A 27,296-nucleotide genomic window follows, 5' to 3' on the forward strand; every position below is an offset into this window, starting at 1 on the left:
TCAGGCCTGTCATCCTAGCTACTCAGGGGGCTGAGATCTGAGGATCGTGATTCAAAGCCAGCCGGGATGGGAAAGTCTGTGAGACTCTTTATCTCCAGTAAATTACCAGAAAGCCAGAAGTGGTACTGTGGCTCAACGTGGTAGAGCACTAGCCTTGAACTGAAGAGCTCAGGCCCTGAGTTCAAGTACCACAGTGACAAGAGAAAAAGAAAAGAAATATACTCATTACCTGACTTACGAACCAGTACCTTTTCTGTACAACACCTTAATAATAATGATAAAATGATATTTTTAAAGCATATCCATTTTCATATAGATTATATTTTCTCAGGAACCATGGGGCTCTTACTTTGCTTTAAAATCGGTATAAGCCAGTATGATATAACTAGTCAATGCAAATTCAATTTTAGGGGACATCAATCGTCATCTAATCCGGGAAGTGGTCACCCTGCCTTGCTGGGGGTGAGGGGGACACAGTCTTTCACCCACTGCGTGAATTTAAATGAGCCATGGGATTGGAGCCTCAGAGTTCTCATCTGAAAATGGAAAGAACCACAGCTGACAAACATATTTCCATCAAATTAAAAAATCAAATGAGGCCGTTTCCATAAAAAGTATTTTGAAAATGATAACGTGCCATTGTACTGGACACCTGCTGTTTGCTCCCCGACAAGGACCAGCCCCCTGGGGAAGCTGCTCCTCGTTCTTTGCCGTTCAGCGGGCCTCCCGGCCTCCACAGATGGACAGACACAGCCAGGAGCCAGTCCTGGCCAAGCAGACCGGAGGACCCTATGCCAGGACTTCCAGGAGGAAGAGACCAGCGCTCTTCTTCCCAAAGGCATCAGCCTAAAGGTGAAGGTTAACCAGTGAAAAGAGAAGGCAGAAATGAAGGACACACTGAAACAAGCCCTGGAGACTTCCAGTGGAATGTTCTAGATGAGGCATTCCCAACTAAGTCAGCCTGCCCTTCTGCTCACCAAGCTCTGAGATCCCCTTTTATATCAACAGAAATATATGGAAACAATAAGAGAGTTTTAATGTGAAGATAGATGAAAAAAATTAAAATCAAACCTATGGGGCCAGGTATAGAGGCCACACCTGTAATCCCAGCCCCTGGGAGGCTGGAGCAGGAGGACAGGCTGGAGCTGTCTAGCCCAACCTAGGTACCTATCGAGACCAACAACAACAAAAACCAAGTCTATGTTGAGACTGTGTTGGATTTTTGTAACTGTATTTACTAACGCAGGCAAACTTCTCACTGGGCCAAGACTCACAATAGGACTTACAGAAGACTTTGCTCTAACAGGAATGCCGCCACTCTGCCTCTGACAATCCGGTGCCCCGCCCCGCCACCTTGTCCGGGTCTCTAGCTAGAAGAACCCCACCATGGCCGATTAACGGGACCCCTTCCTCCCCTCTTTAATGATTCATACACACACACACACACACACACACACACACACACACACACACATTGCGATTTCATCAGCACAGTTCATACACACTCGTCCTGATATGAGAAAAAAAGCCAAAGAGATGTCTTCATCCTCCAAGGCTGGGGTCCGAGTGACATGTGGAGAGACTGCGGCGTTTCCAGCCAGAGAGATGAAGTCATCATCTGGCCCAGTGCTCAGCCACGGGCCGCATCCAGCTCACCTGCCTCGGTAAGTTTTATTTCAATTCAGCCAGGCCCATCTGTTGCATAGCCTAGGTCTTCCTGCATGCAGCTGCAGAACTGAATAGCTGTGCTGGCGCTGACAGCTGCAGGCTTAAAACTTCACGACCGTCTACTTTTTAAGTGCTAACTCTTAACCTCACCCAATTGCCTTGTTGCGAAAACACTTAGTCCTACCAAGGTTAGGGGACGGTAGACAAAGCACAAAGTCCCAGTGTGTCCCACACGGCAGTGTTCCCATGTTCTCATGTTCTGCTCCCCGCTAGCGTTTACGTTCCAGGGTCCTGGAGACGGATTCCATGCCTCCCGTCGGCGTGGCGGCCAAATGCTGGAGTATGTTTGAAGTCGAGAAAAGCACAGATTCCTTCAGAAACTCCTGTGAAGTGGCCTTCTCCCCGGCCCTCCAGGGCTTCCGATGCCGGCAGCCAGGAGCCAGCGATGCTCCCCAGGCTTCGAGCTACCACGCGTGATGCCCTCCATACAATGGCACCATAGCAGCCACCTCACGCGCGTCACACATGTGTGAGGCACGTGTCAGTGCCGGGCACACATTAAATGCTCAAAGAGCTGTAGCTTAGTATGCAGACTGTAGAAAAGAGGCAGCGTGACAAGTCATCAGACACTGTGTGAGGGAGACAGGAGATTGTACACATTTCTCTTTGAACACCCCATAAGAAATGGGGTGGGGGAAATATAAGAGCGTGGGATCCAACACCATTCTGCAAACAGCCGGATTCCTACTGAAGGGCTCTCCCTCCAGGAAGTTCAAGCACTCCCAGAAGACAGTGCGGCCTGGAATCCCAGAAGCAGAGGAAAAAGGTTCTTCCCCTGGGACCAAGACATACAAATGCCAGGGCTTGTGATGGAAGAGGAGGCGCGGCGTGCGCAGCCAGCACGGGCATGGTGCCGACGCTGCTGCGGCCCAGGTTCTCTGTCCTGATCCTCCCCCCCCCCCCCCCCGCGGTGGGAATGGCCTCACCCGAGCCCGGGGCTTTCCCTGACCCACTTCCATCGCCCATCATGGGAGGGGTGTCTGCGGATTGAACCCAGAGCCCCAGCCCTGCCCTGTGTGCCCGGGGTGGCTTTCCCTTCTTGGACAGTCATGGCTAGCTAGCTCCCTGTGTCCGTCTTCAGGAATTGAGAAGCATTGCTCAACCGCATTCTGTGTAGGTGGAGGAAGCATTTTAGCTATGGTCACTATGGCTCTGCCATCCAACCCATCCTTCTGCCAAAGAACTGGGCTTATAATGGTCTTCTGTATTTTGATAAACCTTAATATGGAAAGCTGAGGGCAGAGTAACACGTGTAATACTGAGCAAAAAGAACAAGCCACCTATTTGTCCGCCTGCTATCTTGCTTCCAGGATGGAGAGGGGCAGTTCTACCTTGAGATGGCTGCCCTTTGAGAGGACATTGGAGCAACGCTGTCTCCCCCTCCCCTGTCCAACCCCTTCCTCTGGTGCTCATCACCAGGGTTTTTTCCACAGTGGCTTCGCCAGTGTTGCGAATCTGGGAATTATATTCCTTGGAGATGCGCTACCCACATGAACTGCGACCAGGAAAGATGTCTGGGAGTGATAACCAGTACAATCGGCATTGGGGGACCTCCCCCCCCCCAGACCCTGCCCGCTGCTGCCATCTGCGTTGTTCTTTTGCTCCAGAGGGACTCCTACTGCGCGGCAGGCCTGTTATTTTTAAAGATCTTTTAGGAACGTGCCTACCCACTGCAGTCCCATCCCAACTCCCCACACCAAAGCAGGAAACTTCCCACAGAGAGGGGACAGGGTTTTCAGCCAGCACCAAATGTCTGCCCTTCTGCCTTCCTGTCTCTCTCATCTCCCAGAACAGGAGACACTCGCGAACGTAGAGTCACCACGGCCCGGCTTCCTCTCATCTCCTGGCACATGCCAGGACTGGGGCGGAGGGGAGAAGCTGGGCCCAGCTCCCATCAGCCTTTGCTGTTCTGCACCTTGAACTTCAAGCCGACAGGAGGCTGGGGGCTGTGTGGTGGCCGGGGCCTGGGAGATCAGACATTCCGGGCACGGAGTCATTATCTCCCCTGTGAGCACTTCTGTATTTATATATAATGAGATCATTACCAGGCAGCTATTCCAATTTTATTCAGACTTTAATATTTCTTGAAGGAAAAAAAAATAGCATACAAAAGGGTTTGTGATGCCAACTCAATCAGACATGCTGTTGATGGAGAATAATTCAAGTACAAGCCAGAACAGGATTAAAAAAATAATAATCATAATTTCAGAGCCATTTCTGTCAGAGCCGAGTTCTCCTGTGACGATGTTTGGGGTGATTGCACAGAGGTGAGGAAGAGGCATGTGAACAACAAAAGACAGGCTGGGTGTGGGTTTAGAAGGAGGTGCACAAGCTGCAGTCTAACTGTGCAGGCAGGGAAGCAAGAGGCCCCGGAGGAAGGACCCCCTCCCGCCCTACCCCGCCCCGCTTTCCTGGGTGATGGGACAAAAAGCAGCCCCACCCTTGGGCAGCTGCAGGAAGAACAGGGAGATGTGGATGGGAACCCTTGGTGGGGCCACTGCCTTCCACACCTGAACTCTGATGGTCACCGAGAGGGGAGGAGCTCCTGTCCCCTCTCACAAGGATGCGCTGTCGAGGACGGGCTTTAGGTATCTCCAGTCTTGCATCAGCAGGCTAGAGTGTGTGCACACATGCGCACATGCACACACACACACATACGAGAGAGAGAGAGAGAGAGAGAGAGAGAGAGAGAGAGAGAGAGAGAGGCCTTCCTTCTCCATTCATAGAAAATAGCTAGAAATTCAGTACCTCTGTGAATCAAATATTCTGGGTAAGTTTCCATCTGCTTTCAGCAAATTAGAAAATCAAATGAAATCAATCACATACTAAAACTAAACAATACAAGGACTTTCTCCTTGATGAGACGGGGCCCCCCAGGATTATGCCAAGCCCTGGGCGACAATGCTGACAGTCGGCCCCCATGCCTGGCCAGCTCCACTCCTCAGAACCCGCTGGGCGTTTGGACTTTGCCCAAACACAAGCTCACAGATTCATGTCGGAGATCTGCGTCTCATCTAAGATTACAGATCCAAGCAGAGTCTCAGTACAACTGCTCACTGCCTGTTCCAAAGCCGCAGGTGGGAGCAAGCAGACGGGGTGCCCCCAGAGAAGCCGAGCAAGAGGCCAGGCTCACCCCGCACAGGGGGCTACAGCACCACTGCTTTCCGCTCGTGCTTCCTAACAGACTACACCAAAGCTCCCTTGGAAGGAGAGTTACAGAAGGTACGTGCTGTCCACTGAGCCCCCAGGAGTCTCAGAAATGGACTTAGTCAGTTTTATATTATAGTGTGTGTGTGTGTGTGTGTGTGTGTGTGTGTGTGTGTGTGTGTGTGTGTGTGTGTCGATTCTACTGAAAGATACCTGGTGATGCTAGGAGTTCGTTCTGGTAAAATGATAAAGGCTAATTGATAAATCCCAGCTTTGGGATGTACTCAGCATTTAGGAATCAGTCATTTGAGGGAAAGGAAGAAAAAAGGAAAAGAAGGGTAGGAGAGAAAAGATGGTGGCTGAGAAGTAACGGAGAGAGATCCCGTGTCTTCATGAAACAGATCTAATGCTCCTACAGTAGTGCCATACTAGCAAGGAATTGCATCATACCGCCCTGAAAAAGCTTGAACATAACTGAGTTTTAAACATGAAAATAAGAACAGCACTCCCTTCCCAACCACATCCACTACAGCTAGTTAGAGTAATCCACTCAAGGCCGAGGTGGTGGCTCACTCCTGTAATCCCAGCACTTGTGAGGCTGAAACAGAAGGACCTGGAGTTCAAGGCCGCTCTAGGCTCCAGAACCAGATCCTGTCTTGAACAACACAAATGTGCATCACACAATTGGGAGTTCTAACTCAAAGTAACTCTCCATCTGGCGCCCGAAAGTCAAAGGACCGGCGAACGGGAGATTCTGGAGAAGTTGTTGGCTGTTAGAAATACAGAATTGTTCCTAACCTGCTACATACCACAGGGCACTTTAACACACACAGACACCCCAGATTCCAACCCAGGAAACGGTCACAGGTTTTCTCTGTGAGCCTTGTGTTTTCTCCGGCCCTGGGCCCCGGGGGTTCAGTGGGCCCGGGGTTCAGTGGGCCCGGGGTTCAGCGGGCCTGGGGTTCAGCGGGCCCCGGGGTTCAGCGGGCCCCGGGGTTCAGCGGGCCTGGGGTTCAGCGGGCCCCGGGGTTCAGCGGGCCCGGGGTTCAGCAGGCATGGGGTTCAGCGGCCCCGGGGTTCAGCGGGCCTGGGGTTCAGCGGGCCTGGGGTTCAACGGGCCCCGGGGTTCAGCGGGCCCCGGGGTTCAGCAGGCATAGGGTTCAGCGGGCCCCGGAGTTCAGCGGGCCTGGGGTTCAGCGGGCCTGGGGTTCAGCGGGCCCCGGGGTTCAGCGGGCCTGGGGTTCAGCGGGCCCCGGGGTTCAGCGGGCCCCGGGGTTCAGTGGGCCCCGGGGTTCAGCGGGCCCCGGGGTTCAGCGGGCCCCGGGGTTCAGCGGGCCTGGGGTTCAGCGGGCCCCGGGGTTCAGCGGGCATGGGGTTCAGCGGGCCTGGGCTTCAGCAGGCATGGGGTTCAGCGGTCCCGGGGTTCAGCGGTCCCGGGGTTCAGCGGGCCCCGGGGTTCAGCGGGCCTGGGCGTCAGCGGGCCTGGGCTTCAGCGGGCCCCGGGGTTCAGCAGGTCTGGGGTGCTGCCAGCCGGGGCGGGCGTCCTCTCTCCTGATCAGCCCTTGGCACCAAAATGACCCTGACACCACGACCCACCGGAGCGCACGGGGCGCTGACCTCCTACAGGGGCCCCCGTCTCTGCAGCTGCACCCTCACCACACGGGGGTGACCGGGGAGCGACGCAGGGCGCGCGCAGATGGCAGATGCATCCGATTACACCTCCACTGGGGCCGAGGGCCGCCTTTAATCACTTCCAGAAGCGGCCGCCACCCTCCCGCGCAGATTCATCCCCAACGGGGAGAGGGCAGCAGGCAGCAGCGGAGGCAACACCGCTGTCCCCGGAAGCCTTCTTCCTGGAAGGGTCGCGAACCAAGGCAGGGGCACAGGTGCCTCGTATTTCAAACACAGGGGCAGGAAACATCGAGACCCCTAGGGTTTGTAAGGAAGGAGGTTGTGCAGGCTGCGCGTTCACGTCAGCACCAAAGAGAGAATTCCTCTGCGCATGACCATCACCGCGCAATGGAATTCTTGAACCGGTGACCCTGGCCAAGGCGCAGCGCATTCATAAACTCCTGTGCTTGATGGCAACGCCTTTGTACGACTGCTTAAAGATAATCATAATAATTAATCATCAAGAAATGCAACTCAAGGGCATCACGGACAGTGGGTGAACCTGACTGTGGGGGTTGTTTCTTCGGGATCCTGACCTAGGCTCCCAATCTGTACCGAAGGGCACACAGAGAGCTATGAATTCCGCCGCGAATAGGGTCTGATGATAGAAAACATGCTCTTGTTCCAGGAAGGTACACCCTGCCCTCTCTGCCCATATCGATAAGACACTTCCTTCCAGAAAGCGGAGGGCAGGATTTTTTTTACCCTCCCACCCCCTTGGGACTGGAGTTATAAACTCAGGGCACCGCAGCTGCTAAGCAAGCACTCTACTGCTGTAGCCACGGGTCACCCCCTCTTGCTTGGTTATTCTTTGGATAGGGTCTTGAGCTTTGGCCTGGCCTTGAACTGAGATTCTTCTCCCCTCCCCTCCCCCTCAGCTTCTCCCCTCACCTCACCCAACAGAGCAGAAATTCTTAGTTGTTCAGTATCAGGAATTGGCAAGCTATGGTACACAAGCCAAGTCTGACCACTGCCTGTCTGCAAATAAAATCTTACTGAAATATAGTCAAGCAGGCCCTGGTGGCTCACACCTGTCATCCTAGCTACTCAGGAGGCTGAGATCTGAGGATCGAGGTTCAAAGCCAGACTGGGCAGAAAACCCCATGAGATTCTTATCTCCAATGAACCACCACAAAACCTGAAGGGGTGCTATGGTTCAAGTGATAGAGTGCCAGCCTCGAGCAAGAAGGCTCAGGGACAGTGCCCAGGCCCTGGGTTCAAGCACCGTGACCAGCGTGAGAGGAGGTGGGCTGGGGGAGGAGAGAGACAGAGAGGTAGTCACATACATTTGTTCATAATGGCTCTTGGGTGCTGTGATAGCAGAACTGAGTAGTTGCAGTGGGAACATGAAGGCCTGGGAAGCCTTATGTATTAACTGTTTTCCCCACTTACCCCATCCTATATCCTCTGTGGAGAAAAGGAAGGGAAAGAAAGATGAAATGCAGCCTGCTCTCATTGGTGTGTGGAAGGTGAAAATGCTGACTTCAGGAAGTAGATCAGCATCATGATCAGCCAAGGAGAGAGAGAGTGGGCGGCAAGAAGTTGGACCTCAGTCTCCAATGTTCAATCAGAGAGCTCCACTCTAGCGTGCCGGTGCACAGCAGGGTGACCACAGTTCACCACAGGATGTACATATTGTATCAATAAGCAGAAGAGGAGCTTTGCAATGTTCCCAACATACAGAAACAGTAAATGTCTCAGAGAGGGAAAAGTCAAATGCCCTGGGTTGACCATTAGACATTGTAAGTGGGGATTTGATTATCATACTGTTCTCCATACACATGTACAGTTAGTAAGAATATGACAACAGAGAATGTGGCCAACAGGTTGTCTACCTGTGTCTTATTACCTCCACCTACAACTTATTATCCTCTCACTACATTGTCAAATCTTAAGGATCGTGCCAGGCACCCAAGAGATACCTTTACCATGTTAAAAACAGCTCCTCCAGCCTCGGCCGACGTCTGAACACAGAACTTCAGATGAAGTGTCTCAGTGGTGGCTCTTTTCAGCCTTCACCCCTTAGCTTTGGCTAAGGGACCAAACTGAAGTTTTATATTTGTATTTCATACTTCCCTTCTGATGGAAGGAAATGCTTGTATTGAGTCTAGTTCTTTAAGGGACTCTGTTTTAAAAAAAAATTAAGGCCATCCTGCTAGTGATCCCTTTGAGCCTTTTTAATTGCAAAATCCTCTTTCTATGCCCTCACCGACCTAACCTTTGTGGAGTTCACTGCGAATGTGCTGAAGTGGGTACCAGGGCTGACAACGCAGGCTGAGAAATGGTTTTGGTATCACGACTCCACATTTGTCTCCTGTCCGGGAAGTTCGGGGATTCATCCTGCGTGAATCATGCCTGTCCTTTGTGCATGAATCAGATATTACAGCCACCGAGGGCACTGAATACACACCAACCCTTCCTGGAAAAATAAGACTCCCTCTCAAAGCAGGCCAAACACGTGGCCTGTTCCAGAGCCAACTGATCTCCAGATGCGAATAAAGACACTCAGGCGTGCAAGCTTTCTCCCAGCCTCTCAATGGCCCCAACATTTAGCAAGACAAAAATGTCACCCATAGTGGATCCTAATACCAATGGCATACCTTGCTTTTCCACTGATCAGATCCGCTGAGAACGAGGTCAGTGACACCTCCAGACAAGGGGTTGTTGCTGTTTGAGTACATTCAATAGCACCATAGACATTAGACCCTGGAAAAGCATCTGATACCTTGGAAGCTCAGAATACGGATCAAGAATCAACCTGCAAAAAAAGTCATCCACTTTATACCCAAATCCCCCACAGGGCTAGATGTAAAGCCCCCTGTTCCTCTATCAGAAAAACCTCTCACCCAGCCTTGCTCATTCATTCACTAGACAACCATTCGTGAGATTATGTGTTATTTGTTATGACACTTTTTCCCATGGTATACCGGAGTTTGCATGCGAGAAGAAGATACAGACAATAAACAAACAGGAGAACCATGTAGGCTGCGTGAGTGCTGTGTGGAAGATAAAACAGAATCCTGTAATACAGGAGGAGCACGCCACTGCCGACTGCATAGTCCAGGAAGATCCTGGAGGTGAGGAGAGTCGCTGGGCGGTAGAGCACTTGCCTGGCCGGGGCCAGGCCCTGAGTTCAATCCCCAGCACCAAAGAGAAAGCTTCTCTGAAGATTGACACATAAGTTAAACCATGAATAAAACATATGGCACCCTGTGAAGACCGTAGCTAGAACAGTCTAGGCACAGAGAATATCTAATGCAAAGGCCTACAGATGGGAAGAAATTTAAAGTTTTCAAGAAACAACTGCCAGAGAATAATGACAGGACAGATGTGTGAGGTCAGGAAAGCGGGTAGCACCGATTTCAGCGAGAGCTGGTGGGAAGCTTCGTTCTGGCCGGCTTATTTCAGATACAGGGTGTCAATTAAGGGAGCTCTGTGATTTCACAGACTTGTATTTTATTTTTTGTGCCAGTACTGGGGCTTGAACTCAGGACCTTGTCTTGTTTGGCCTTTTTGCTCAAGGCTGGCACTCTACCAATTGAGCCACCCTTTCACTTCTGACTTTTTGCTGGTTAATTGGAGATAAGAGTCTCTCATATTTGTCTACCCAAGCTGGCCTTGGATCACAATCCTCAGATCTCAGCCTCCTGAGTAGCTAGGATTACAGACATGAGCCACCAGAAGCCAGCATTCTAATGGGTTTTAAACAGGGTGACCTAGCTGCTGGGTGGGGATGAGCTGCAGGAAGATGAACCAAAGGAAGATGACTACTTCAGAGATGCCAGCCTGGCACGGGATGAGGGCGCTCAGTGGAGCTGGGGAAGGAGAAGGGTTTGTGCGTGCCTGCACACAGAGGTCTCAAGCAAGCCAGGAGGGGTGTGTCTCCTCAGTTTGTTCTTGCAGAAAGTTGCCAGGAAGACACACACTAGACAGTGAGCTGGGACTCGGGACTTAAGAGAAGGCATGATCAGGAATATCAGAAATAGCAGGACCTAGTATTGCTTGAGGATACTTCAAAAGGAAGAAAAAGCCATCTGAGTTGCATTTTCAACTAGAGCCTAAGCGGCCAAATTTAATCAGCCACCTAAAATTATCACACAAGGCGAACACTCCCCTTCCCCTTGGAAAGAGAAAGAAATGAGCTCTTTATGTCTCAGGCAAGCAGGTGGCCTTGAAGCAGCTCACCAGCTGGCTGTGATCGAAATACCTTCCCCGTGACAAAAGCCAGTACCATGATTGATTATGTTCTCATTGACTGAGCAGAGAACCTTCCCAGCCAATCAGCATGCAGAACTGCCAACAGCTTATCACTGACCCGCCTTGACCTGGGGCTGATAACACCGGTGCCCTCACTGACTGGGCCAGCATCGCCCAGCTCACTTCCAACAATACACTGATTGCTAAACATTCAGTTCTCTTCCTCCTTGTGATGCTCCCCTCTCTTTTTCTGACTGTGAATGGACATCCACGCTCCCAGCTCATCATTTCCACTTGTCTGCTTCGGGTGGAATAGGTCCAGAGTGAAGACTTTCCCCGGCATCTGGAGATATAGACCCCTGAGCCTGCCCGGATCCCTCCCTGATCCCTTCTTGTAGCTGGAAGCCCAGCACCCAGGTACTGCCCAACGACACTAGGTGCTCACACACCTCTAGTTGACAGACAAAAAGGAGGACAGTTCAGCTAGGGAACTGAACAAAGGAGCCACCAGGTAAGGGTATGACCAGGCCCAGCTGCCCCCTGGGGTGTCTGCTAGCACCTCCCATTGGATCTCAAGCCAGGAGGAATCTGAGACCCTCCCCCTCCTAGACAGACAACATGGCACATGCCTATAATCTCAGCTATACAAGAGGCAGAGGCAAGAGGATTGTGGGGTAAGAACAGCCCAGGCTAACTTAGTGAGACTCTGAGTGAAAACAAACCACAAGCACAAATGGGCGGGTGGGGCTGAGTGATTCGAGTACGTGTTGAGCATGCACGAGATCCCGGGTTCAAACCCACCCCAGACACAAGCTCCGTGGAAAGCAGTGAGCACAGACTTCTCAACACCTCGGCTTCCTCGGCGGTACAATGCAAAGGAAGAGTTGCGAAAACACGAGCAGGACTAGACGGCAGGCAAACACACATTCTGCTGAAGGAAATGCCATCCAGAGCAACTCCTTCCGAAGCATGGCCGTGGAATGGTGTCTCTTCTGTGCCCTGGAAGGGTGCAAGCGTTCTTCCTTCCCCACGCAGCTGGCCTGCCGCAGGTGTGCAACACTGGCCGCAGGGCCGTGGGAGCTGAGGACGGGCACGACCAAAGCACAGTGCATCCGCATGCAAAAGCATCACCAAGAGCCTTCCTGTGCACAACTGACCTAAGCCATAAACACCTTTAAAAGAGTCCTAGAGGCCCGAGAAGGGAACCAGTCAACCCTCCTTCCGTGAAGGTCAGAGTCCACCCAGCCCAGCACCTGGAGGAAAAAACGTCTCCGGGTGACCACACGCAGCAGACTGTGGAAGGGAGGGAGGGATGGAGGGGGAGACAGACAGACAGACAGACAGACAGACAGATTTTCTGCACCGTCTCCCTTGTTTCAGGAAAAAGCTGAAGTTCTAACGGTGTCCTGACCACAAAGATGGTGAGGAGGACACTGTTGACCAAGCCCAGGTCACCCTCATGTCTGACCCCACACGTCCAGGCCGCGCCCACCCTGGCACCCAGGCCCTCTGGATCCGCCCAGGCCTTGGCAGCTGGATGGAGGTGGAGGGGCGTGGCCATGGTGGGTGGAGCCCTGGCGGAGGGGTGGGGCCATGGGGGCGTGGCCCTGCTGGCTGGGGCCACGGGTGGGGTGGGAACCTGGAGGAGGGGTGGGGCCATGGGGGAGGGTGGAGCCGGTGGGGGCGTGGCCCTGGTGGGGGCGTGGCCCTGGTGGGGCGGGCCATGGGTAGGGGGCGTGGCCCTGGGAAGGGCGCAGCTCCAGCCTCCCGCAAAGCCCCTGGAAAGGCCTGTCCGCCCCCCGCGAGCCCGGCTTGTCGCGTGCCATGACTCAGAGAAGAACTAGAATTGAAAGCAAAGTAGGCCAAGTCAGAGGCTGAGCCTGTCATCCGGCTGCTGGGAGGCAGAGAGGAGGGGTCCCAGTGGGAGGCCAGGCCAGGCCTGAAAGGTCAAGAGACCATCTCACTCAGTGGCTGGGGCGCCTGCCATCGCCAAGAACAAGAGGATCGCAGTCCAGACCTGCCCGAGTACAAAGCAAGACCCTACCCCACCTCGAAAATAACGAAGGCACGGAGCGGCTGGGCCTGCCTAGCAAGCTCACAGCCGAGTTCAACCCCAATAATGGGGGAAGAGAAGAACGGACATAACGGCAGGCTGCTATCTATTCACTACAGACTTTGGCACGGCCTCATTTCGCAGCTTGTTTAACACCCGATGGCTGCTAATACCCAGGAAACATGGACGACGGTACACAGAAGCACAGGATTGCATTTCTGTCACAGCCACACTTGGTTCACACACTCAGTCTCCAACAGGCAACTGTTTTAAATGAAATCTATTGAGGGCTGCATTCCTCTTCACATGTCTTCCAAAATGAAGGGGGGTTTCTGGAAACTTGTCTCTACCCTGCAGATTCTGCCTCTGTAGATCAATGAGAAAATATTCTGTGACAAGTCAAATGTTCATTATTTAGGGGGGAAAATAACCCTCTCTATTCAAGCTGCCAAAACTATAGCTTACACCTTCCTGGTCCCTCCCAAGCTATCAATCCACATCTCAGCACAGACAGGGCCCAGAGGTCCTGGTCAGTACACATTCAAGGCTTAGCTGGCTGCCTTCTTAGGAAAAAGATTTAACATTAGCACATGTTAGATGTAAAAGAACATCCTTCTCCATTGAAAGAGAAATTTTATTTCTCAGGGAGAAAAAAATACAACATGCAGTCACTAGGGTGCATTATGAACCTGCTATTGCGTGTGGGATTTATGGTCAAGGTCTCTCCTGCAAGAATTCTTTTCTTCAGCTAAGGGCAGAAACAGAGGTTTGGGTGTGCACAGAAACCTTTCACAGAGCTTTGGCGCCATCTAGTGGCCCTGTCCTATCATGTCCTGGAATCTGAAGAGCCTGAGCCGGGCTGGCCGGAAGCTGAAAAGGCTTGGCAGGCCGCACCACTGGCCAGCGCTGGCGCCATTGCTCCACAGAAGGCTGTGCTGTGCATGGCACCACCACACTGGCTGCCCCAGAGTTTCATGGCACTCTGGAGACGTGGATTCACACCAGCCTGGAAAGTGTTTCCACCGTCTCTGCTTAGTCATCTGCTTGAAATCCGTGGTGTGGAGCCTAACAAAGGAAGTGCGTGTATGTGATACATATGTGTGCTGCGTATGTGGTGTGTGTGTGTGTGTGTGTGTGTATTTGTGGACAGCAAGCATAAGAATGCCAAGTCCTACAGTGCCAACTGGCATCAGGAAGGGACATATGCAAAACATCACCCTGTGCACGGCCTCTAAATTCGGATAATCTGTCAGCATCCTGCTGGAGAGGGGCTGGTTCTCCAGGCTCTGGTTTAAAGGCTTAAAACTGAACACAAGGTTAGCAGGCATGGTAGGACGGGGGAATGATAGTCCTGTCCAGGAAGACATCCAACTGCAGCTTGTGCTGTTGAGCTGAATGGGATCCGGACCCTGCTGGGACCCCGCCAGGACCCCACCGGGACCACCCCCCCCCCCGCCTCCATTCTCACCCTCTCCCTGCTTCCCAGTGGCCCAGGAAGCCCGTTCTCCTTCCTGCCCTTCCTGTCCACTTCGCACTCCAGAAGCCAGCCTGGGGCTAGTGTAGGCTGGGCTCTGAGTGTCCTCCAAAGGTCACAGGCTTGGTCCTCAGTCTGGGAGGCCATTGCTGGGGGGAGGTATGTGGAAGAGCAGTAGGCAACCAGGTCATCTGTGCATGCTTACTGGGAAGGAAGTGTTGGGGACCCCCTCTTCCTGGATGCCAGTGTCCCCCCACGGCCCAAAGCAATAGGAAAAGTTACCATGGCCCGCATCCTGCGACACTGGTCCCAAATAAGCCTTTGTCTCTTAGAGGCGTTTCGCTCAGGTGCAGTCACAGCCAGGGGAAGCTGATTGGCATATCAGCTTTAAGAGGAACAGTCCAAAAATAAAAATCAAGAAAAATAAGGGAAGGGGTGGGTGGAAGGGGGTGACGATAGGGAAGCGATGACACCGATCAGGATGTCTTGTGAACATAAACGGCTTCGTTAAGAGGCAAAATAATAATATTAATTCAATTCAGAACCTAAAATTAAGCAAGTGAGGGAGGGGGCTGGGGGACGCAGAGAGCGGGGACAGGAAGGAAGATGCGCAGTGCTCACGAGCTGCCCCGCTGAATACTCTTTTGTCCAATAAAATAGTCGACTACTTTGTACAATAAAATGTTTTTTTAATTGGACCTAGATGGAAACCCAGTGCCCACACCACGTAGGACTGTCATCTTGAAGCAGGAGAGGGAATCGGAGATGAACAGAAGCCATCACCAGTGTCTGCACCGGGAGGCTCAAAACAGAGGCAGTAGCCGGGGCCGGTGGCTCACACCTGTCATCCTAGCTACTCAGGAGGCTGAGATCTGAGGATCACGGTTCAAAGCCAGCCCAGGCAGGAAAGTCCATGAGACTCTTATCTCCAATAAACCACCAGAAAACCAGAAGTGGCACTGTGGCTCAAGTGGTGGAGCACTAGCCTTGAGCTGAAGAGCTCGGGGACAGCAGCCAGGCCCAGAGTTCAAACCTCACAACTGACAAAAAAAAAAAAAATGGTGGCAGTGACAAGACGTTGGGACAGCAGGGCCGACCAGTGGCCACGTGACCTCAGCCGCGGCCCCAACCGGAGACCGCGCAGCAGGCCTGGCTCCAGCTCTTCCCTGCCCTGTTTATTCTTTTATTTTATTGGAAAGATGCTGTATAGGGGGTTACAGTTACATGAGCAAGGTAATGAGTACGGTTGCTATCACGCATTGTTACCCCCTCCTTTGTTTTTCCCCTACCATCCCTTCCCTCCTCACCTTCCCAACTCCTCCCACTCCCCACCAAAGCTGTAAAGTTCTTTTTCAACATGGTGTCTTGTACATCTCATTGTTACAATGGGTCAGCCTGTATCCTTATTTCAGCATTTTGTTATTTCCCTTCTCCTCCTCAAATTAGAAAAATGTATATACAAGATGCAGGGCACCAGAATCAAATACAGTGAAAACAGGGGTTACACCATGGGGAAGGACATACAAAAGAAACAAAAAAAATCACATAGGACATTAAAAACAACAGCTACAAAGATAAAACCTCTTGTGTCCTTATTGGGGTTCATTTCACTTAGCATCATCTTATATGGTCATAGGTACATAGCTTTTGACCTTTTATGCTTGCTCCAGACATATACTAGTTATTGCAAATAAGGGAAAACATGGGGCCTATGTTTCTTTGGGCCTGGCTTACTTCACTTAATATAATATTTTTCCAGGTCTTTCCATTTCCTAACAAAAGAGGCAATGTCATTCTTTGTGATGGAGGCATAGAATTCCAATGTGTATATATACCACATTTTCTTGATCCATTCATCCAGTGAGGGGCATCTGGGTTGGTTCCATATCTTAGCTATGGTGAATAATGTTGTGATAAACATAGTTGTGCTGGTAGCTTTAATATGGCCTTGTTTGTGATTGTTTCGGTAAATGCCCAAAAGTGGGATTGTTGGGTCATAGGGGACCTCTATGTGGAGTCTTTTGAGGAACCTCCATACTACTTTCCAAAGTGGTTGAACAAGTTTACATTCCCACTAACAATGAAGTAGGGTTCCCTTCTGGCCACATCCCCTCCAGCATCTGTTGTTATTAGATTTCTTGATTATAGCCATTCTAACTGGGATTAGATGTTATCTTGATTTGCACTTCTTGTAGGCTAGAGAAGTTGATCATTTCTTCATTTGTCTTCTGGCCATTCTTATTTCCTCTTCAGAGAAGTCTTTCTTTAAGTCTTTAGCCCACTTGTTAACAGGTTGGTTATTTCTTTGAGGATTTGTTGTTGGAGGACTCAAGTTTTGGGGTTCTAAGTACTTTTAGATATGAGACCCTTGACGTTGTATGGCTGGTGAAGATCTTCTCCCAATCCGTGGGCTTTCTACTGATCTTGCTATGTCCTTTGCCTTGCAGAAGCTCTGCAATTTCATGCAATTCCATTTGTCCAACCTTTCTTTGATTTGTTGTGTTTCTGGGTCTTTATTAAGAAAATTTCAGCCTGTGCCAAGGAGACCTAGGGTTTCTCCCATTCCTTCCTGTAATGTTTTCAGGGTGTCTGCTTTGACTTCGAGGTCTTTGATCCATTTGGAGTTAATTCCCTGTTTATTCTTATTGCCCTATTTTTTAATTATTTTATTTTTGCATGTCAAGGGGGAATTAAAGTAAATGGAGGTGGGACAGAAATTCCACTGTTTGATTCCCCTGTCTGCTTAACTCCCACACCGAATGCATGCCTTCCCATAAAAAAAAAATTAACCCCCTTTCCTGAGAAGTAGAGCTATTGAGAGCTGCTAACCCAGTCAGTTAATGGGAGAGGAAAGCGTGTTGATCCGTGAAACATGCTGTGACATCTCTCGATAAACGTCACCTGGAGTAAACAACTCTAGCAACAAACATAAATTATTTGCTCCTCAAAAAAATATTTTTTCAGATTGTGAGTGTGTTTGCTGCACTCTTTTTGCTCAAGGTGAGCGCTCTACCACTTTGAGCCACAGCTCCGCTTCCAGTTTCTGAGTGGTTAACTGGAGGTAAGAGTCTCACAGGGACTGGCACCTGGCTTTTAGGAGATCTAAGTCTCAAGCTCTTTAAGGAAAGGGAGACATTATGAGACCTTTGGCAGACCACATGCCAGTAGCTCACGCCTGTAATGCTAACGACTCAGGAGGCTGAGGTCTGAGGATTGCAGTTTGAAGTCAGCTGGAAGGAAAGTCTGTGAGACTCTTATCTCCACTAAACCACTAAAAGCCAGAAGTGAAGCTGTGGCTCAAAGTGGTAGGATGAAAAGCTCAAGAGCCAAGGCCCTGATTTCAAGCCTCAGGAGTGGAGAGAAGAGGGTTTGGAGGGAAAGGGAGTGAGAGGGAGAGAGATCTTTAATAGAACTCCATAACCTGGAATCACCTCCATTACTGAGGAGATAAGGGGAATTTGAATGCAGCAGGTACCTAGCGACGCCCCCTGGCGGTCACACTGAGAACCTCTGGGATCTTCAGGTAACAGGGCAGTGGCTGAGATCACCTGCCTGGGAATTTTTGAAAACCCTCAGGAGACATCAGAGGGAGGGGTGTGTGTGTGTGTGTGTGTGTGTGTGTGTGTGTGTGTGTGTGTGTGTGTGTGTGTGTGTGTGTGTGTGTGTGTGTGTGTGTGTGTGTGTGTGTGTGTGTGTGTGTGTGTGTGTGTGTGTGTGTGTGTGTGTGTGTGTGTGTGTGTGTGTGTGTGTGTGTGTGTGTGTGTGTGTGTGTGTGTGTGTGTGTGTGTGTGTGTGTGTGTGTGTGTGTGTTCAGGGCACACTTGGAATTTTAATTCTATGAAGCTATCTGCACAGTCCACTCAAGGAAAAAGACATGCCATGAGTGGAGAAACACTGATTCATTATTCATCCTTACTGGCAAGACAAGTAATTTCAGCCTGATGAGACAGAAATAAGAAGAGGCAGATAGCACACAGTGAGATAAAAAGACAGAAGAGCAGATGTGTGGGATGGATAGAGAACTAGAGCTAGATAGATAGATGAGATAGATTGATTGATTGATTGATAGATGGTTGGATAGGTGAATGGATAGGGTAGACAAATCATAGATAATAGATGATGGTATTTAAAGATAATAGATGTAAATAAGTAATAGAGATTTATGATATATGTGATAGATATATAGAGATAATAGATAAGTAGGTAGATTGATAAATACAGATGATAGATTTGATGATAGGTAAGATTGATAGATGATAAATCTAGACAGGTATAGATAGATAATAGATAAGATAGGTGATAGATTTAGATGTCAGATGGTTGATAGAAGAGATGGATATGAGAGATACATAGATACATCGATACACGGTAATATGCAGGTGGATACAGGTTGATATGCAGGTGCACTAGGGAGAAACGTAATAGGAGAGACACCCTAAACCAGCCTTTTTGTTCTTCTCTGGAAGAACATGCCTGCAGCCCCCACGCCAACCTGCCCCCGCCCTTGGGGAGCTGGCTGAGCAGTTCCCTCATGGCCCTGTCCCCTCCTGAGCCCCTATTCATCACAGAGCCCCTGGGGACCACTCGTGAGCTCCTACCGACCCGCGCCTGCTCGTCCACACATGGGAAAATGTCAAGATCTTTTTTTCCTCTTGTGGAACAGCGGTGCCGGCGAAGGCTCTTGTCTTTCACTGAGGCTTTGTCAGAAGGGTTTTCTCTCCCCTCCTTCATTTTCGCCCACACTGGAGAGCACAAAGAGGCACTGAGCTCAGCCTGCAGATTAGAGCGACCCCTTCAAGGCCCAGGGGAATGAGCGAGCCGGCGCACTCCTGGGCAGAGAGGATGAATTGGAAAGAGTGATTTTCCAGCGGCAGCGCATTGTGGAGCGGGCAGAAACCTTAGTCCATCCTCTTCATCCCCAGATGGGCACCGAGGTACTTAGGATGTAATCTCTGACTACTCAGGGCCTCATTTTGCTCATCTATGAAACACGAGGAGAGCGAGGAGAGCCCGGGGACCAAATGAGGCCGCTAAAGAAAATGCAGAGCTGGCCACCGGCTCCTGCGCTGAGCGGAGCCGTGGGTGCAGTGCAACCATCCCCTCCATGCCACCTTCCCTCAGCGCCCACCACGCCCACCCACAGCCGGCCCAGCCCGCCCCGGCTGTCTAGTCATTACCGCGCTGCTATTCACTTGATGGTCGCATTCAGCCCACACCTGCGGTGGAGAATATTTAATGCAGATGTTTGGGAGGCAGCTTTGCCAAAAACAACCATGCAAGGAAAATGATCGCCGTCCCCTTGGCGGGTGTTGTGTCTTTTATTGTCTCTGTGTGAAAGTTTTTCTTTTTTAAAGCTGTGATTTCTAAGGATGCCTCTGCTGAAGGGATGGGGAGAGGAACAGAGAGGAGGAACAAAAAAGAGGGGGAAACAGAAGGGGGCCCTCATCCACAGGGCCCTGAGCGCTCAGCCCTGACCCTGCAGGGGCCTGGAGAGGATGGGGGAGGCAGGGAGGAGGCGGGGCGGCCGGCCCCTGTGAGAGGGGCGAAGCTCTCCCTGTGGCCTGGCTGGTAAATCCAAGGGTGCAGAGTGGTAGGAAACAACACCGGCGCTGAGCTAACTTGAAGCAACCGCTGGGACCCGTCAGCAAGGAGCAGCTGGTGAGCACACGGAGGAGAATCACGCTCTGGAAGGAAGGGAGGGAGATACAGGCCCACAACTGCCCAAGAGGGGAAAGAAGACATCTTGAAGGATCTCTCTAGGGCCCAGTGCAGAAAATGTTCTCCAAAGAAGAAAGGAAGGGAGGAGCTGTCAGGAGGGGTGGGGAAGGGAGATGGGGGAAGGAGACAGAAAGACAGAAAGGGGCTGGGGCTGGAGTGCTCCCTGAAGGTGCTGTTGGGGGACAGCGGAATCCTCAGTGGGGGGAGCCTCTGGCCTCTGGAGGTGTAGGGGGGTTCAGCCTCTTCCTCTCTCTCCCTGCCCTCCAGCACCATGGGGTGAGCACCATGCTACACCCGGCGCTCTGCCACAGCCCCCAAAACAACAGAGCCACCGGATCACAGACTGAAACCCCACAACTAGGAGCCACATACACCCTGTGACTCGGTAGGCTGCTGGCTCGGTGTGGGCTCCAGCGATGGAAGGGTGGCAGCGCAGCACACGGCACGCGGCAGGCGCGCGGCACAGTCAATGCTGGAAACGTGAGTGGAACCTTCCAGAGCCACGTGGAGCTCCGGGCTGAGCAGTAGCCTTGGCCACTCTCTTCTTGGATTCTTTCCCATCTTAAAGGAAGACAGCCAGGGTGTGTCCCCCTGAGACCTGTTCTCTCCTCAGAATGATCTGGAAAGGGAGCCAGGGCTGTGCGCATCACCTCGAGTCTTTCTGTGGAAGGCCACACCACTGTCTCCAGCTCTGGAGCCACGAGTCCTAAACAACCCAAATAGCCAAGCCGAGCATCCTCTTCCTGGCCTCGTGCCTCGTGTGTCAGTCACACGGCAGTTCACGTGGGAGTGGGTGTCAGGAGAGAGGAGCACAGCCTGTCCAGGCAAGTGTGCACAGAACCTCCCACGAGGGGTGCCAGGGAATCTGATGGGAATCTGATGGCCAGCATTTCAGGAAGATTCAGGAGGAAGGCGGGGAGAACACAGGAGCCCTTGGGAGTTTGCATCCAGCCTAGGGAGAAAGCCGGTAGACAGGGAGGAATCCGGCAACCACCCAGAGCGGTCCTGGCACCACGCAGGAGAGGGGAACGTGGAGCACACGTGAACACCATGGAAATGAGCTGGGGCGCACAGTCCCCGCTCCAGCCCCGCAGCTGCTCCCTGAACCTCGTCCAGTCTTCCAGAAGCCCTGGAACTCCACGCTCCTCGTGTTGAAGGAAGGCTGAGAGAGAGAGCCTCGCCCGCCACAGCCACACTGATGGAGAAGCAGCCAGAAGGAAGGCGGAAGCAACTGCCCAGAAGAGGAGTGTAAGGGCCAGGCTGAGACCCCAGCCCCTCATTGCTCAGGGAGTAGGGAGACCGCATGGCACGCAGCAGGGGGACGGCTGGTGAGGGCCCAGGGTGGGCCGCGAGTGCCAACATCACCTGCATCCTCTGGGACACAGGACAAATCTCCTCACCTCACCGGGCCTCTCGTGATCAGCAAAGGAGGACTGTCCTCAAAACTAAAACAGACTCCAGAGCATGGCTGCTTATCATGAGCCCAGGCAGGAAGTCCCGCCTGCACAGATCGCCTCTTCCTGCCCAGACGCTCACCTCCCTCATCTCTAGGCCAGGGCCACAGAACCTTCCAGTGTCATGCCATAATTACCAACGACTCGAATGATTCTAACATGGAAACAAGCACTGCGGGGGTGGGGGTGCGGGGGAAAGAATAAGAGAGGGGGGTTGTCATAGGCTGGGAAGAGCCCCCAAAGACGTGGCTCCTGTGCCTAGAACCCACAGTGTCACTTGGCACCAACTCCAGCCATGCAATTGAGTCAAGGATCCCGAGATGGAGAGATGGTCCTGGATTTCCCCGCGGGCCCCAATGCCATCTCGAGTGGGAGAGAAGCAAGGCAGGAGTTCACACCATGGCTGAGAAGGCCACGTGGTGGCTTTGGGCAGCCAGCAGAAGCCAGGAAAGAACACAGCAGGTGAGGGGGAAAGGCAAACTCAGCCTGCGAGAGAGACTGTAGAAAGGACCAGGGAAGAAAACCTCCTGTCTCTCCATGACTTCCTTCAACCCACATCTTCATCCTGTAGTCCGAGATTCTAGAACCTCAGAGGATATTAGGGACAGAGGCTGGCCTGGAACTGACTATGTGCTTTACTCTGCCTCCAGGACGCTGGGATTACAGGCACTACCACACCCAGCAAGATGAAGTCATATGAGCACAAAGTCTCTAACAAATCTGCTCCACCCATCCCCCCCCCAAGGAAACATCCTCTGGGCACGATGTGAATTTGCCTCTGGAACAGAGTTCCTGCAGTCCAGAGGCCCAGCCTGGGCCAGGACCTCCTGACAATCCCCTAGCCAGACCTGTTCTCCAGGTGGAGGCTGTCACTCTGGTGTGCACGCTGGGCGCTGCTCAGATGGCCGATCGCTTAGCCCTTGCAGGAAGCTTTTCATTCGTGACCTATTTTCTATCACAGAACCCAAAATCCCTGCTTACAAGGAAAACGGAATTCGGCCAAGGGCCCAAATAAACAGGCTAGGTTTAAAACCCAGACGGGCAAAAGCAATGCAAGAGCTTCACCTGGGCTTGCCATAACCCCTGAAAAGAAACGTCACGTGCAATGAGATGCCATGGGACGGGCAGATGAGCACCGGTTAATAAACATACTAAAAACGGACACTCTCCCCACCCCCACCCCCGTGGCTGAGTCCAGTGTGCCTCCTGCTTCCAGTCTGTGTGCTGCTAGAAAAAGTGTGACTGGTCATGAATTTATGTGGAGCAAAATACAGTTTAAATACATTGAGAGAGCGCGCGCTGCTCACTAAAGAAATCTCCCCATGAATTCTTTCATAATGTAAGGACCCCGTTTTTAATTTCTTTTTGATGAAAATCAAGATTCTTCCTATCCTATTTGCAGAAGGAGAGAGGAGGATTTACAAGTACAAATGCAAGTGAGTTCTGCTCCACTGCCAAGGTTAATTGCCGTCCTCCTTCCAAGGAAAGCGAGGAGCCGAAGCACCACAAGCTACCCTTGCAAGTATCAGCTTGCCTGGCCCTCACAGGGCTCCCGTAGCAATTTCCACATCTCACACCAGAGCAAGGAACATTAGGACCACTGAGGTGGAAAATCAGGGACCCCACAATAAGAAAATGGAGACCGCAGTGCGCAAATAATAAAAGGTGATGCTGACATTGATAGGAGACAATCAACTCGCAACACTCTGATGCTGTAATAACTGGTTGTGGAAACAAGAGAGCGGGGAAGAAAAGGCTCAAAATAGGAAGAGAGGTGGAAGGATGAAAGAAGACCAAAACACGTGAAGTAAGAGGATTAAAGGAGGAAAATTAAATAGGAAGGAGGGATTCAAGGTGGGTCTCAGTGGTACAGTGGCAGCATGCATGCACCCAAAAATCAAAATACTTTGTTGAGTAAAAGCCATGAGGAGAAAAAGGGACAACGGACAGACTCTGAAAATTTAGAAAAATCCCCTTTGTCCCCGGTCCCAGTGGCACCCACCAGCGCCAGGTTTCACCATTTCCACGCCACCCTTCCTGTAGTTCTCACCCCATCGCAATGGCCGTTCCATGTTACAATCAAGGAATCCCCAGCTGGTTCTTCTGCTCCCCACAACCACAAGTGCAGAGCCCGATTTTAGGGCCCCGGCTCCCAGCAGACTGTCATCCCCGTGGTCTTAAAGCACAAGAGGGTACACATGCACCCAGTCATGCTCACCTGCTTCTTGAATATGTGTGTGAGCAAACACTCTGTAATCATTCTCAACCCATTTGTGCTAAGCTATGTGTATCACACCTCTTAGCCAGTTCAGGCTGTGGTTACAAAATGCCTTAGACTCCGAGGGTGGCTTACAGGGCAGACGTTCACCCGTCGCAGTTCTGAGAACTGCAAAGTCTGAGATCAAAACATCAGCATATTGGTCCCTGCTGGTACCTGTAAGATGGCATTAGCTAGGAGTATGGAGCCCTTACAGAAGTGATTGGAGACAGCTTGCTTCCTCTTCTTGTTATGTTTCTGCCATGTGAAGAAACCATAAAAAGAACCCTATTAGGCCAGGACTCGGATCTAAGACTCCTAACCACCAGGTCTGTGAGAAATAATTCCCTGTTCCTTGACACCACTCTAGGATCTTTTCCTACAGCAGTGTAAACAGATACTCTTTTAACCTACAGACAAACATCTTTGCCTGTCCAGTCCATGACAGAAGATCCATGGTGTGGGATATCTCCATTCCTGGTTGCTTGGCCCTGTTGCTCTGGAGCCTGTGGCAGGCAGAACACCTGGCGGCTATGCATGCTGAAGCAACCAACTCAACTCATGGTGGCCAGGAAGCAGGGGGAGGAGGCGGGTCAGGGACTTCCTGCCCCTTAAGGGTACCCAATGACAGGACACCCTCCCACCAGGCTCCGCCTCCCAAAAATAACTAGCCTCCAGCCTGTTGGCCTCTGGGGAACATTTCAGACCCAAACTGTACCTTTGTTTCTAATGGAACTTATTTAATTGTAAGCTTATGGATTTTAATTCTTAATAACAGTGCCTGTGTGTAACCACCGGTTACCATAGTTCCCAAAAATCTAACCAGAGGCTCTCAGCAGCCAGCAACCAGCCTATAGCTGCCCTCCATCACCTCCCCCGACCCAGGCCTCACTCCTTAGGTGACTGCCCCAGTGAGTGAACTTGTGGGAACACGGCAGGTCTGTGATGGAGGTGTTTCCTGGTGTCCTCTTGAGTTATAAGGACTTGAGAACTGACACCCAGTACAGACAGTGACAGGGCACTCACAAGCTGTCCCCACAACCCGTTTGAGTGAGGAGCACATACCCCCAAACTCAACGTGCATTCCAAGCACAGGGACAAAAACAGAAACCTCAAGTCCGTCCGCCTGGGCTACACGAGGCTGAAAGGCTAACGTAACTGGCATGTGTCTCTCTGAATGACTGGCCACTTGGCTGTTGCATAGACAAGACATCCCCCCCCCCAAACAGCGACTCCAGTGCCAACCGTCAGGTTCTCTCCAAGAAGGATTCACGTAGCCCTGGCGTCGGGGAAGAAAGAGCAGGTTGCCCTGGACTAGCGGTGGCGCTTCCTCAGATTTAGTTTCCAGGCACACACCATGTGGATAAAGGACAGCGGAGCCCATAAATCCTCCCATCAAAGCAGCATGGACTTTTCATTTACAAATGTGGCTCCTTCCGGGGAAAGAACAGAAAGGACTTATTAGTGATCCGACCTGGGAGACTTAATCCACCTCATGTCTCTTTCTTCTGGCTACTGTATAATTATGCCCCAGATTTCTGATGATAGAAAGCTTCCCTTTAACTGCTAGACAATTTTAGAATCTCCCCCCACCCCTTCTCCTATCCCTCCTTCTCCAGTCAGCTTTTAAAAAGAGAGGAGATGGGAAGCAGGCAAAGAGACGTATGAGAGTGGGTACCAACATGGTCATGCTTTCAATCATGGAGGATGCTTGTACAGAAGCTCTGGGTGGCAGGCAGGTGCTAGAGAGCCATCCATACCTCTGTGTGTATGTGTGAGTGAGAGAGAGAGACAGACAGACAGAAAGACAGAAAGACAGAGAGAGACAGAGACAGAGACAGAGAGGCAGAGAGAGAGCACGCATGTGTGTGCCAGTCCTGGAACTTGAACTCAGGCTCTGGGCCCTGTCCTTGAGCTTTATCCCTCAAGGCTGGCATACCACCACTCAGTTCCATTTCCAGTTTTTTTTGGTGATTAATTGGAGATAAGAGTCTCACAAAGTTTCCCGCCTGGGCTAGCTTTGAACTATAAAGCTCAGATATCAGCCTTGTGAGTAGCTAAGATTACAGGTATGAGGTGTCAGCCCAACCCAGTTCTAATGTGCATCCTTCTGGCAATGGGACAGAAGCCATCTGAACGGTCCCCTTGGGGACAATAACAGGCAATGAAAAGAAGCTCATGCAAAGCACGCAAACCCCACATGGACCAGTTTGGTTACATAGCCCAGCCTTGTAAATAACCCCACATGTCACAACCTGCTCTTAGCGTCACTGAGGCAGCTGCTGAAATACAGACAGAGATGGCACCAATCAGTGGCAGTGACGACTGGCCCCAGAGAAATCCTTCCTCAGATGGAGGTTCAAAGCCAGCCCAGGCAGGAAAGGCCATGAGTCTCTTATCTCCAACTGATCACAGAAAAAGCTGGAAGTGGTGCTTTGGCTCACGTGGTAGAGTGTTAGCCTTGAGCAAAAAGAGCTCAGGGACAGCGCCCAGGCCCAGAGTTCAAGCCCCAGGACTAGAAAAAAAGAAGAAGAAGACACCCTCAGCTGCCACAGAAGCAAGGTCACTGCTGACAGGGCTGTGGACCGGGGCAGCTGGTGGGTGCACTCCGGTGAGCGGTTTCAGAGCTGAGCCAGGGGAGGGGGGCCTGGAGTGAGGAGCTAACTCAAGAAGGGGCCGAGACCCCAGCTCCACCCACGTGACTCAGAGGCCTCCGCCTGCTCCTTGCACAACAGCAGAAAGAAGAGGAGAGAGGTGAGCCGTGTGTCTCCTGCACACAACCCGATTGCTCTGCCCCTCTGCTTTCTGCTCTCAGCCTCCCGCAAGGAACTCGAGGTGGGAAATGCTGAGAAAATACAAGGCTCGAATTATTATTCCGTCCTGCTCTCGGTCGCTCTGCATTCGACATCGAAGGCCTGGTCCCATGTGTTTTCCCCAGTTCAATCAACTGTGCTGAGAACTGTCACAATAGCCTTGACGATGAGAAAATAAAATCTGGGGGCGAGCTGGAACCCTGACTTGCATGGTAATTCTGGTTTGCACCTGGGACCCCCAACTTCCGTCCCCCACCTTGTTGACAATGTTGGCAAACCTTTTCATCTCCCTTAATGGCAAAGGAAAAGCCTGGGTCTGTTTTTCCAGTTTGGATAATTGCTTGTGAAATGTTGTCACAATCTTCCAAATGACTATATTTCTTTCATGTCAGACACTGTGATCCCTGCGAAGCCCGGCTTCGGGGCTTGTTAGGGTTCCGGTCTGCAGAGAGCGTGGGTAGTTACGTGCAGGGTTTGGTTTGGTTTTGTTTGTCTTGTTTTAAGACAAAGCCAAAACCAAATAAGTCACAATGATAACTTATGACAGGCAAATCAACACCTGAATGGAATGATAACAGCAGCCCACAGTCAGAAGAGAATGTGCCAGAAGAAAGGGAAGGAGAGTTATTTAAAACTGATCCTCCCTCCCTCCTTGCCCCCACCCCGCCACCACCCCGGGAACCCAAATCACATCATGGTTTCCCTTTGGAAAAGCAGTTTTCAGAAGCCCCAATTAACCTTAATTGAATTCTGCCTTAGTAATATCTGGAATTTTAATTCACTG

This window comes from Dipodomys merriami, unplaced genomic scaffold (assembly GCF_024711535.1).
Source record: "Dipodomys merriami isolate MVZ:Mamm:240054 unplaced genomic scaffold, mDipMer1.0.p SCAF_15, whole genome shotgun sequence".
NCBI lineage: Eukaryota > Metazoa > Chordata > Mammalia > Rodentia > Heteromyidae > Dipodomys > Dipodomys merriami.